We start from the raw sequence: 12,184 nt of genomic DNA, 5'->3' as shown, positions 1-12,184 counted from the left end.
TTGGAAGTGACGAAGATTTCGAGTAATGTTGAAGAATTAAGGAAATCAAGCATTAGGATGAGAAGCTACAAAGTTTATTTAATTTTTAATCCATATGTATTGATAGTTTTGTCACTAAAATTGACAAAGGGGAAGATTGTTAGAGCACTGCTCGGTCGAACTCGCAATCGTTGCTATCTCAAGCTTGTTTGTCAAGTTTAGTTATCAACACTATAAGTCTTGATTTCGAGTCTACTTATAGCTATGTCTCGGATTAGGATAAAATGTGTAGTTGAGCTTTGGACTTCACGGCGTTCATCGATTGAATACGAAGAACTACTAAAGGGAGATTGTGGAACTTATTCAAAAAAAGGTATGTGGAGACTTGAACTCATCTATCACTCAGAAGTTTATTTCTATTCTATCTCATATTGAGACAAAAGTCGTATAACTATATAGACTATACATTATACACATTTGATATTTCGAGCTGAGTTTAACTCCAACACATATTTCTCGCTTTAACCAAGTTCATCTTTTATCCTTGACGAAAGTCAAAAGATGATCATGTGAAAAGCGCTTGGTAACATCTTATATAATTTGTGTTAGATAGTCATTCGATGTAGACTCAGAATATTTTGTATTGATCGTTTGATCACATGAAAATTGCTTTGAAGCTAATAGTTTGTGTGAGACAGCTATTCTCATCTTCCAAGAATGTTTCAATAATTAAAATGGGATTTTAGAACAATAACCATTGATTGGATATAACACAGTATGCGTACTTGTATGCTAATTGTTGCATGTGTATTCCAAGTCCGGGAATTTAGTATGCACACCTGTATGCGTACTGATTCAACAGTTGAAGTCCGGGAACTATAGTATGCATACCGTATGCATAGTGATTTCAACTGAGTTCGATCGTGAACGACAATATGCGTACCCGTTTTCATAATGGCGAACAACACAAAGTCCGGGAACTTAGGTATGCTTTCCCGTTTGCGTACATGAGTGGGTTAAGTTCTAAAATCGGTTAAGTATGTTTACATACTCATGAACAAATACATTTATATAATAAGGAACGCAATCTTTGCAAACCGTGGCTATAATGTTCATGAATTGATTTGAGTGAATCAAAACCGATTTTGCTTCAATTGTGTCTTGTATATTTCTATGAGAATATAAACAATTGAAAAACTCTATAACTAGTTTCATTTGAGCCATTTGAACTAGTTGTGATTAAGATGAACAAGTTTGATATGAAAGTGTTCTCATATGGCTAACTTCGGTTAAGTATTTTTGAGCCAACTATGTGTACACGTTTAGGTACAATTACTCATATCTAAATAAAGGGACATTTCATTTGTGTGTAACAAGATAAGACAATCTAACGGTTGAAAGATATTATCTTGACTCTAATTAGGTTTTCATCTAACGGTAAATATTGGATGCTTTGTTACCAAGGTGACATTGGTTGCAAACCCTGATTTGAAGACTATATAAGGGATAACTCTAGAAAATGGGAAACTTAATCCCCACACCTCCTGTGTGATACTAGTTACGACTATAGTCGATTCTCCTTTAACATAGGTTTTTCCTAAAACCATTATAGGTTAACGACTTAAAGACTTTATTGGGATTCTGAATCCATACCCAACTATTTTCTCTGTAGTTGTGTATTCTGCTCTTACTTTGTTCTATCGTATTGAGTACTATCTTCTCTAAGATTTGCTCGAGATTTAATCTCTGATAGGTAAGATATAAAAAGTAATTACAAAGCTCTTCGTCTCTTTCTTTGTGATTCCACAATATCTTGTTCCGCTACCATACAGTTAAGATTATTGTGAGGTGATTGATATTACTAGGCTGTTCTTCGGGAATATAAGTCCGGTGTATCAATTGTTCCTGTTCACCTTGATTTATCAAAAGACGGAACAAAATCTCGTAGGTATATCTATGAGAGACATATTTATCTATTCAATATACTTTTCTGTGTGAGATAGATTTATTTATCAAGTCTTAGACTTTGGGTCGTAGCAAATTGTAGTTGTGGGTGACATCAGCTAAGGGAATCTAGTGCGTAAAGTCCTGCTGGGATTCAGAGACGTAAGGAATGCGACTGTACCTTAATCAGTGTGAGATTAGTTAGGACTTAACTACATTCCAGTCAGAAGTTAAGTAGTAGTAGGCTAGAATCAGTAACGGCTTAATACAATATGGTGTTAAAATCTGGACTAGGTCCTGGGGTTTTTCTGCATTTGCAGTTTCCTCGTTAAATTTTTTTTTTTGGTGTTATTTCTTTTCAGCATTATATTTTCTATATAATTAAAATATCACATGTTGTGCGTAGTTCAATCAATTGGTGAATCCAGCCTTTGGTTGTTGATTAAAATTGATTGACGCTTGGATATTGGTCTTTGGTACCATCCAAGATATTTTTCATACTGATCCGGCTCACAGATTTCTATCTGTTCGATTGCAGATTGATTTGAGAAATTGAGATATAACTCTTGGGTATATTTTCCTTGATTGAGTCTGACTATCTAGTTGATTCTCTTGTAATTATAATGGAGTTAGTCCATATATATTGCCTAAACGAAATATTTGGTGTGGTTGTTAGATTCCCGTTTTTTCAGTATCCAGACAAAGGTTTTTTTGCTAAACTCCCATTTCAATCATTGAAACATCCTTAGAAGACGATAATGGCTGTCTCACACAAACTATTAGCTTATAAGTAATTTTCAAGTGATCGGATGATCAATACGAAACTTTAAGATGTTTCAAGGTAATTTTCACATGATCATCTTTTGAATTATTATTTATTTTCTCACAAATAAATTGTTTCCAACTAAACTCGTCAAGAATATTGTTTGAGGGCAAAAACTGATTCTGCTGTTTTTGGTAGATTTGGGGTATGTTGATGAGAACCGAATTCAAACCCTAAACAAATGTACTTCACGGGAGTACTTTTGAGTTCGAGAGATCAATTTGTAAGACTCTGGCCTAAACCAAGAAATGGTCGTTTCAGATTCAATTCGGTCACAAGGTGAAGGAGAACGATTAATCTTAGGGAGGGAAGCGGAGAAGGTGTTTGAGATCAAAATGTTGAATTATGAAGGTGTGGATGTTTTGTGACTTGTATCAGAAAATGGTTTCTGGTTACTTGTGTTGATAACACTTGTGTTGTCTCTGTCCATTTGAATAGGTTAAAAACTATTTATACAAGTCATTGAGCGCATCCTGATCTCTTAGGAAGTGGAGGAAGTTAAGTAGTGGAGAAGTGGGTTTGTGCGGAAGGCGGTGATCATCATGTTTCCGTTATGAGGGAGGACTAATCACACGTTCACCCGCTACTCTCATTACTATTAACTGTCCGTCTTTCCTGAAACTTTCTTGTAATGGGCACGTTGCACGCCGCACGTTGTAAATAGCCAGCACAATACCCCAGTGAGCATCCCCAAGTTTGTGACATGTTTGATGTCTCGAGTGAATGGGTCAAGTCATGTGACTTGCCGTTAAAATTAGTACGTAGTGCTTTTAGGTCAAATAATAAATTATTTGTAAAACGGATATTTATAAAGCATTGCTCATGATCGATGTATGTAAAGCATCGCTTTCGAATAAACAGCTGAAAATAATCGATGTGTTAGAAGCATCGCTGTTTTTTGAGCTTGATCGAATCAGTCACGGATTGAGCGTCTTAAAAGTAGCATGATCGGCCATCTTTGGGTAATCGTTTGAGGACCCTATGGTCGAGCCATCTCTTGGTCGATCACTCCCTGTGGAGGAGAGATGGACGATGATTACAATGTTACTTTGTTGGTTTTCTAAAAATAAATCTACACCATTCAACTAGGATGGCGAAGTTGGATGGACGAGATGATTTGCGGAAGTTGTATACTGCTGTTGCCGCAACTTTAGGGTTTAGGGGGCCACGCGGCCAACTCTCTTTGGGCGTGCGATTTGAGGCATCGTGCGTTAGCTCGAGAAGGCCGGTTGGTCACGTGTAAAGGGAGCCGACAGTGATCACGTTGACATCTTCGGGGCTGCCTGAAATTAAATCTAAGCCTTTCGACTAGACCAGCGAAGATGGATGGTTGTGATCGATTTGCGACAGTGGTGTGTTGACGCAAACGCCAATTAGGGTTTAGAGACGACTGCATTCTACCTATTTAGATCAAGCGGTTTGATGTGTCATTGACTTCCCTTGGGCAAGTCGATGGATTAGGAATATAATTGGGCCGATGGTGAACTCATGTGAACATTTTTGATCGTATGAAACACGATCTAAGCCGTCCAACTTGGCTGGCTAAGTTGGACGGATGTGATCGATTTGCGACAGTAGTATACTGCCACAACCCAAAATTTAGGGTTTTGAAATAGCGTGTTTGCTCGAGTTTGGGCAAAATATTTGATGCTCTCTGGTCTTGCCGTGGACAGGTCGATCTACCAAGGGAGAAGTTGGTCCAACGGCGAACACGTTGACACCTCTTTGATCGCTTGAGATGCGATCTAAGTCGTCCAACTTACTGCGTTTTGAGACACTTTTTCTTGGTCTCAGCTCGTTCGAGCTATTTTTAAGTAGCACGAACGCCCATGTTTGGGCTAAATCGCGCGGCCAAATCGTGTGGCCGTGATTATTTTTTGAGACTGACATGAACAGTCTAGATTTCCCTAAAGGAATTTAAACGCGTTCGATCGCGCTAATTTTTAATTAAAAGGTGTGTAAACATGTTAATCTCTCTGTCAGAGGGTGGTGTAGCCTACGCGAGTGTTTTTCATGCAGATTTCAATACTGACACATCGGGAGATTCGTGTTACTCTGCTGTAAGTGAACACCATTCGTCATGTCATGCCAATATTGAAAGTTCAGTCGGGGAACATAACATAGGAAAATACTAGGCGGGCCATGCATTGGTAAATAATGTGATAGGTTGAAATTTATAGAATATCTGGGACCGCTGTTTCACGCACCATTCTGATAAATTTCGTAAATATGTTGAATTGCTCAGTATATATACAAGTAGAGAGGTTTGAGCACTCATTACTTTGAAATGGCTTTTGTTCCTTTGCAGGATGACAGCGCATTAAATATAGGATTTTACAGTTTTGTCCCTGAACTAAAAACCACCATCAACATTAAGTCCCCTGCTTAGCACGTAATGGTGACACTGTTGCGGGGTAAGCAATAGATGGTGACAGTAAAAAAAGGAATAGAGACGAAGAAAATAAGCTTACCAGGAAAGGAAGAATCGTCCCTCAAGCATGGGGCCGCGTGACTAGCGGGCTCGGTATTTGCGCGCCACTAGTTCGTCCATAGGAGTTAGCTTGGCGGGCCCAGCTGCCTTCGTCCGTACACGAATCCGATATGGATTCCTTTTCCCGTTCGAACTCCCAACAAGTTGTGTGTATAAAAGGGGATCAACTTCCTTTTTCTTTTTTATCTTTCGTTGGCTTCACTTCTGTGTTTTGGTTTCAGCATTAAGGGCGCGTCGATCGAGAGACGATCATCAGTAGCAATTCGTGAAGGAGAGCATAATTCAGGTATGTCTTCCAACATCTCTTCTTTACTTCCCTCTTTTGTTTGTTCTTGAATGTTAGTTCGAACCTTAGCCGTAGGCGTAACTTCCATGAACTTGAGAAATCGTCCCAATATGAACGATCCCTCCTTGTAGGCAGTATCGACAACACCATTGATAATAAAGCAATCAGCATTACTAGTGTTACTAGCAGGATGAAAAGAAGTCAATAGGCGAGTGCCGTTTGTTTTCTCCTTCTTTTAAAACCTAGTTTTTAGAATAAGCCGGCCATGGGCGTATATCCCGCGGCCAAAAGACTTAGCTGTAGTTTTCAACCGTGGGTATAATACCCATGGTGAAAAATCTTTTTGTTCGAAGGATGTAAGTCCCCACTCGAGCTAGATGTAGGTGTATACCGGCCATGGGCGTGTATCCCACGGCCAAAGACCTTGTTGTGGGCGTAAACCGGCCGTCTGCGTATATTCCGCGGCTGAAAATGGACGACAATGAATACGTCACCTCCATTAGTTTGTTATCCACATGATTCGATCTCTGAGCTTTGACCATTGGTTGATCGAATTCAATAATAAGTTGTGTGTATGATTCTTCTTTTTGGCGTGAAGTAGTGACTCTTTTCCATTGTGCTTTATTGTAGTTATTTGAAAGCGAACGTAAGGAATTCTCGTTAAGATGTCACCTGGAAATACTTCTGTCGCCAAGCCAAGAAGTTCTAGCAATTTCAAAGATATGCCAAATATAGATGATGAGATCTTCGTCGCGCCTTATCCGAACGTTAGGACTCATCCTGGTCATAAGATAACCCTCCTCACAGGTTCAGAGAATGATGAGGCCACTCCGTCAGTTTCTCCGGCGCGTGTAATGAGGTTCTGTCTCCAAAAGATATAGTATCCAACTTCTCCTATTGATTTTAAAATTTTTCACACTCCGCTGTGCTCTTATGAAGGATGGATGAGGCATATGTTGAGCAATGAACGCATCAAGAATAGCTTGACTAAAGCGCAAGTTGTTAAAGCTGTCATGGCGTCTGCAACACTTCATATTAGGAAAGATGCTGCGGGTTTAATCACTCTCATTTCTCGATGGTGTCCTTACACGCACACGGCCATATGCAGATGAGGGGATATGACCATCTCTTTAGAAAGCATAGCTACTTTGTTGAGCCTTCCAGTTGCGGGAAATCTTCACTTTGTGTTGTCCGCTGAAGAAGATATGATGTTCGACGCTCTGGTTAAGAAGGAGGAGGGATATAATCAGAAGGAATGTGATGAAATATGTTTTTATACTTGATGGGTGTCTGAATGGTTTCCTACGCGACCTAAAGCGGGCCAGGTGTTGGATGATATACTCAGTGTTGCCGCGTTTTTATCCCTGTGGATGTCTAGGGACGTTTTTGATGATGGCTCTGGTAAGAAAACCATAAGAGAGAAACTCATCATGTTCGCTATTAAGCTGGCGCAAGGCGTAGTCCTTCCTCTAGGTAGCTTGTTCCTCTGGTCTTTGTACTCTCATCTGGATTTTCTGAAAGAGGACATGTATGTTTCCAATGGATATATGAAGGTGGAGTCACATATACACATCGATTTTCTCCAGGAATTCTTATGGGAACACTTCAAAGGTTATGCTTCTCTCCCGGCGGTTTCGTTTTCCAGTTTATATGGAGGTTCCAAAATACTTCATTGGCAAAAGAGGCGTCTAAAGCCCTGGTTGTAGCTCTTTTAGAGCATTGCTCGGTCGAACTCGCATGCGTTTATATCTCAAGCATGTTTTTCAATATTAGTGATCAAAATTATATGTCTTGATTTCTATTTACTTATGACTAAGTCTCGGTCTAGGATAGTCAAGTGTAGTTCCAGCTCCAGACTCCATGGCGATCATCTTACGAAGACGAAGAACTGCTCGAGAAACCGGTGGAACTTCATCCGATTAAAAGGTATGTGGAGACTTGAACTTACCTATCACTCAAAAGTTTATTCTATCTCCTACTCTTGACACAAAGTCGTTTAAGTATGATAGTTTTCATACATACACATTTGCTCTTTCGAGCCGAGTTTACTCGCCTGTCTTTTTCTCGAAATATGTGTTGGTAAGCTTTCGCTTTATCCATTTTCATCTTTACCCGTGACGAAAATCTTGATGACGTTTTAATATTAAAAATAGATTTGATGACGATAGTCGTGAATAACGATTGTTATAACATTATAGAAGAATGTTTCAATGATTGAAATGTAGAGTTGAGATTACCATCTATGGATATAAGTATATATAGTGTGTTTGCACATTAGTATATAAATCCATGTACCGGAAACCAAGTGTGTGCATATGTGTGCATGCGGTATTGGTGAAGGAGACAGCTCGAGTACGTGTATCCACGAAAGTTTTCATGCCGAAAATTTCTGCTGGAGTTTGTAAGTTTGCAATCTAGTAAACCAGTCACCTTAGGTACGCGTACCCACGGAATTTTTCGAACCGAAAATTTCTGTTGAGTTTATAAACTCAAAACCGGTAGCTAAGGTACGCATACCCGTACGCGTACTCAAGCTGGTGATATCTCAAATCGGTATTTCATGAACTTAAAACAATAAATTATAAGGAATGCAATCTTTGCAAACCGTGGCTATATTGTTCATGAATTGATTCAAGTTGATCAAACCGATTTTGTTTCAATTGTGTCTATGAATAAATACCTAAGCAATTGAACAACTCTTCAACTAGTTCTTATGAGTCATTTGAACTAGTTATGAGAAAGATGAATACGGTTAATATGAAAGTGCTCATATGGCTAACCATTGGTTAACTATTTGTGAACCAACTAAGTGTACACGTTTAGGTACGGTTACTCAAATCTAAATGAATGCATTTCATTTGTAGCTAAGTTTCGATCTAACGGTTGAAAGATATTATCTCGGTTAAATCAGGTTTTTCATCGAATGGTGAATATTGAATACTTTGTTACCAAGATAACTTAGATTGCAAACCCTGATTTGAAAACTATATAAAGGAGACATCTAGCATCTGGAAAAACTAATCCCAACACCTCCTGTGTGATACTAGTTGGTTTGCTAGAGTCGATTCTCCTTTAACCTTAGGTTTTTTCTCGAGACCCTGTAGGTTAACGAATGAAAGACTTCATTGGGATTGAGAAGCCAGACGAAACTACTTTTCTTGTAGTTGAGCGATCCGATCTTGACATTTTCTATCGTACGAGTTCAACTGAATAATTGGCTTGAGATTATATCTCCGATAGGGAAAGATAAAAAGAAATCACGAACATCTTCATCTCATCGTTTGTGATTCCACAATATCTAGTTTCGCTACCATACGATTTAGATTATTGTGAGGTGATTGATAATACTAAGCTGTTCTTCGGGAATATAAGAACGATTTATCATTTAGTTCCTGTTCACCTTGATTTATCAAAAGACGGAACAAAAACTCTTGGGTATTTTCTGTGGGAGACAGATTTATTCAATTCTATGGTCTTTTCTGTGTGAGATAGATTTGTCTATCAAGTCTTCGACTTTGGGTCGTAACAACTCTTAGTTGTGGGTGAGATCAACTAAGGGAATCAAGTGCGTAGTATTCTGCTGGGATCAGAGACGTAAGGAGCGCAACTGTACCTTGAATCAGTGTGATATTGATTAGGGTTCAACTACAGTCCAGACATAAGTTAGTTTGTAGTAGGCTAGTGTCTGTAGCGTCTTAATACAGTGTGGTGTTCAATCTGGACTAGGTCCCGGGGTTTTTCTGCATTTGTAGTTTCCTCGTTAACAAAATTTCTGGTGTCTGTGTTATTTCTATTCCGCATTATATTTTGTTATATAATTGAAATATCACAGGTTCTGCGTTAAGATCCATCAATTAGAAAATCCAACCTTTGGTTGTTGATTTAAATTGACTGACACTTGGATATTGGTCTTTGGTACCATCCAAGTTTATCTATCTAGTATTTTATAAAGACTCGCAGGTTTCCATTTGCTTGAGTAAAGATCAAATAGAGAGATGAGATATTAACTCTTTGATATTCTTTTATCTAGATTGAGTCTGACTGTCTAGTTGATTCTCTAGAAAGTATATTGGAGTTAGTCCATACAAATTGCTAATCGAAATATTGGGTGAGGTTGTTAGACACCGCTTTTTCAATTGGTATCAGAGTAGGCAAACACGTTAAAGACCTTCTAAGTCTGTGTTTGTAGCGATCTGATTATGGACGAGTCTATCTCTAATAACGTACCGGTTCAGAAATTACCAGATGATTCTAAAAGCTTGGATTCACTTGCGAGAACTGTCACATCTAAGTCAATATCTAAACATTCTCTTGATGTAAAAACTGTTGATTGGGAAACTCTCCTAGAAGAACAGTTGGATGAATTTTCTGATGAAGGTGATTCAGATATTGATAGAGATGTTGATGAGGAAGTCTCAGAGTATGTTAAGTTTTTGGATTCGTGGAATATGAAGAAGATTACAACTTCTCATGTATCACCTCTTTTGACTCCTCTCTGTCGAGAAAACAAGAAATTGAGAAGATGTTACGCATGTGTTTATTTTTCGAATCGTTCTAAAGAATCGATCCTCAAGGATTCCGAGGAAAACCTACGTATGAAGTCAATTGAATGTGATAACCTTTATCAAAAGTTATTTTTGTTGGAAGAGAAACTTGCAGAATCTGAAGCAAGGTTTAACTCTCAACAAATTAGTTTTGATGACCGAGAAAATGCTTGTCTCGCTCGAGAAAAACGCCTTGAGACTGATTTAGCCGTTGCTCTTGATAAAATCAAGATGTTGGAAGATGACTTGAAAAATTTCAATACTAGTTCAAGCAACTTAACCACTATGTTAGGAACAAGTAAAAATCATCGTGATACACGAGGATTGGGCTATAAGGGAATAGATGCCCCAAGTATTAGCAAAGAGGTAAAATTTGTCAAGGCTAGTGATTCTTCTCAACAAAAGGTTTCCACTGACGGAAAAAGTGAAATACCTTCACCGAAAATTAAGGTTCGAAAGAGCAAAGTATATCAACCTCCAAAGTCAGCACATACGGATCAAGGTAAGAACATTCCTTATGTTTTCCAATATTGCGTAAATAAAGGTCACTAGAAAGGAGATGTCGTTTCCATATAAGGAATGATAAACTTCATGATGTTCTAGTTTGGGCATCACAAGAATTTGTGAAACCAAGATCATATGTTAAGGCTAATCCCCTTAGTGCTACATGTTGTAACTGTCCAACCATTAGGCAAAGGAATCAGTGTTGTCATAAACCTATTTTTGTCTATAAATGTCATACGAATACTTTTCACAATTGTAATGGTTATAAAAAGGATAACTTCGTAAATACGAAGACAAGATCCGATGTTCCCAGTTGGAGAAAGAATAACTTGCAAAAGAATAGTAAATGCAATCCTCTTTCGAGAAATCTTGAAGAGAGTAACGGGAAGAAGGTTTCGGTTGTTTCTAAACGCACTCATAAGTGGGTTCCAAAGAAAGTCAATGACACTTTGAGTGTGAAAAGGAATGATCTCCCAGAAAATTCCATGACTATGGAGAAGGCAGCATCCATGATGTTGGAACTTAAAGAGTTCTTTGGAAAGATGGATTTGGATGTGAAAGGTTCTAAAAGTTATCTCTTTCATGATAATCAAAAAGTCACTTGTGGTGAGCAATACATTGTTCACCTCAACACAACTTGAGTGTGTTTTAAGTGCATCCTCACCAAGGAATGCCCTGTTATGTATACGGTGAGGGAAGAACGAAAATTGGGGCGCACAGATTATGTTTGGTAAGGATGTAGAATTCAATTGGATTCATCTAAAAAGGTATGTCTATAAACTTGAGCAAGAGTTGTGCTTTTATTTTCTTATAGAACTTATAATGATTCACGTACCTTTCTTATCGTTCTTTTCTACCTAACTTGATATGTGTTTAAGATTCTTAAATGTTTAGGTATGAAAATAATAGTTTGGGATATTTGGACTACATGGTACACATACCAGGTATACATAACATCATTTAAAATCAAAATCCATGGGTTTAGGTACGCATACCTGTTTGCATACTGCTCCAGGATACGAAAATTCGTTTGCAAACCCGTATGCATACTTGACATCGATATTCGGTAAGTTTGTTTAGGTACGGTTACTCAAACCTAAATGAATGCATTTCATTTGTGTGTGTGACAAGCTAAGTTTCGATCTAACGGTTGAAAGATATTAGCTTGGTTGAATCAGGTTTTTCATCTAATGGTGAATATTGAATGCTTTATTACCAAGGTAACTTAGATTGCAAACCCTGATTTGAAAACTATATGAAGGAGACATCTAGCATTTGGAAAAATTAACCCCACATCTCCTGTGTGATACTAGTTGGTTTGCTAGAGTCGATTCTCCTTTAACCTTAGTTTTTTTCTCGAGACCCTGTAGGTTAAGGATTGAAAGACTTCATTGGGATTGTGAAGCCAGACGAAACTACTTTTCTTGTAGTTGAGCGATCTGATCTTTCCATTTTCTATCGTACGAGTTCAACTGAATAATGGGTTTGAGATTATATATCCGATAGGGCAAGATAAAAAGAAATCACAAACATCTTCGTCTCATCGTTTGTGATTCCACAATATCTAGTTTCGCTACCATACAATTTAGATTATTGTGAGGTGATTGATAATA

This window comes from Papaver somniferum, chromosome 3 (assembly GCF_003573695.1).
Source record: "Papaver somniferum cultivar HN1 chromosome 3, ASM357369v1, whole genome shotgun sequence".
NCBI lineage: Eukaryota > Viridiplantae > Streptophyta > Magnoliopsida > Ranunculales > Papaveraceae > Papaver > Papaver somniferum.
This window is presented reverse-complemented; position numbering follows the sequence as displayed.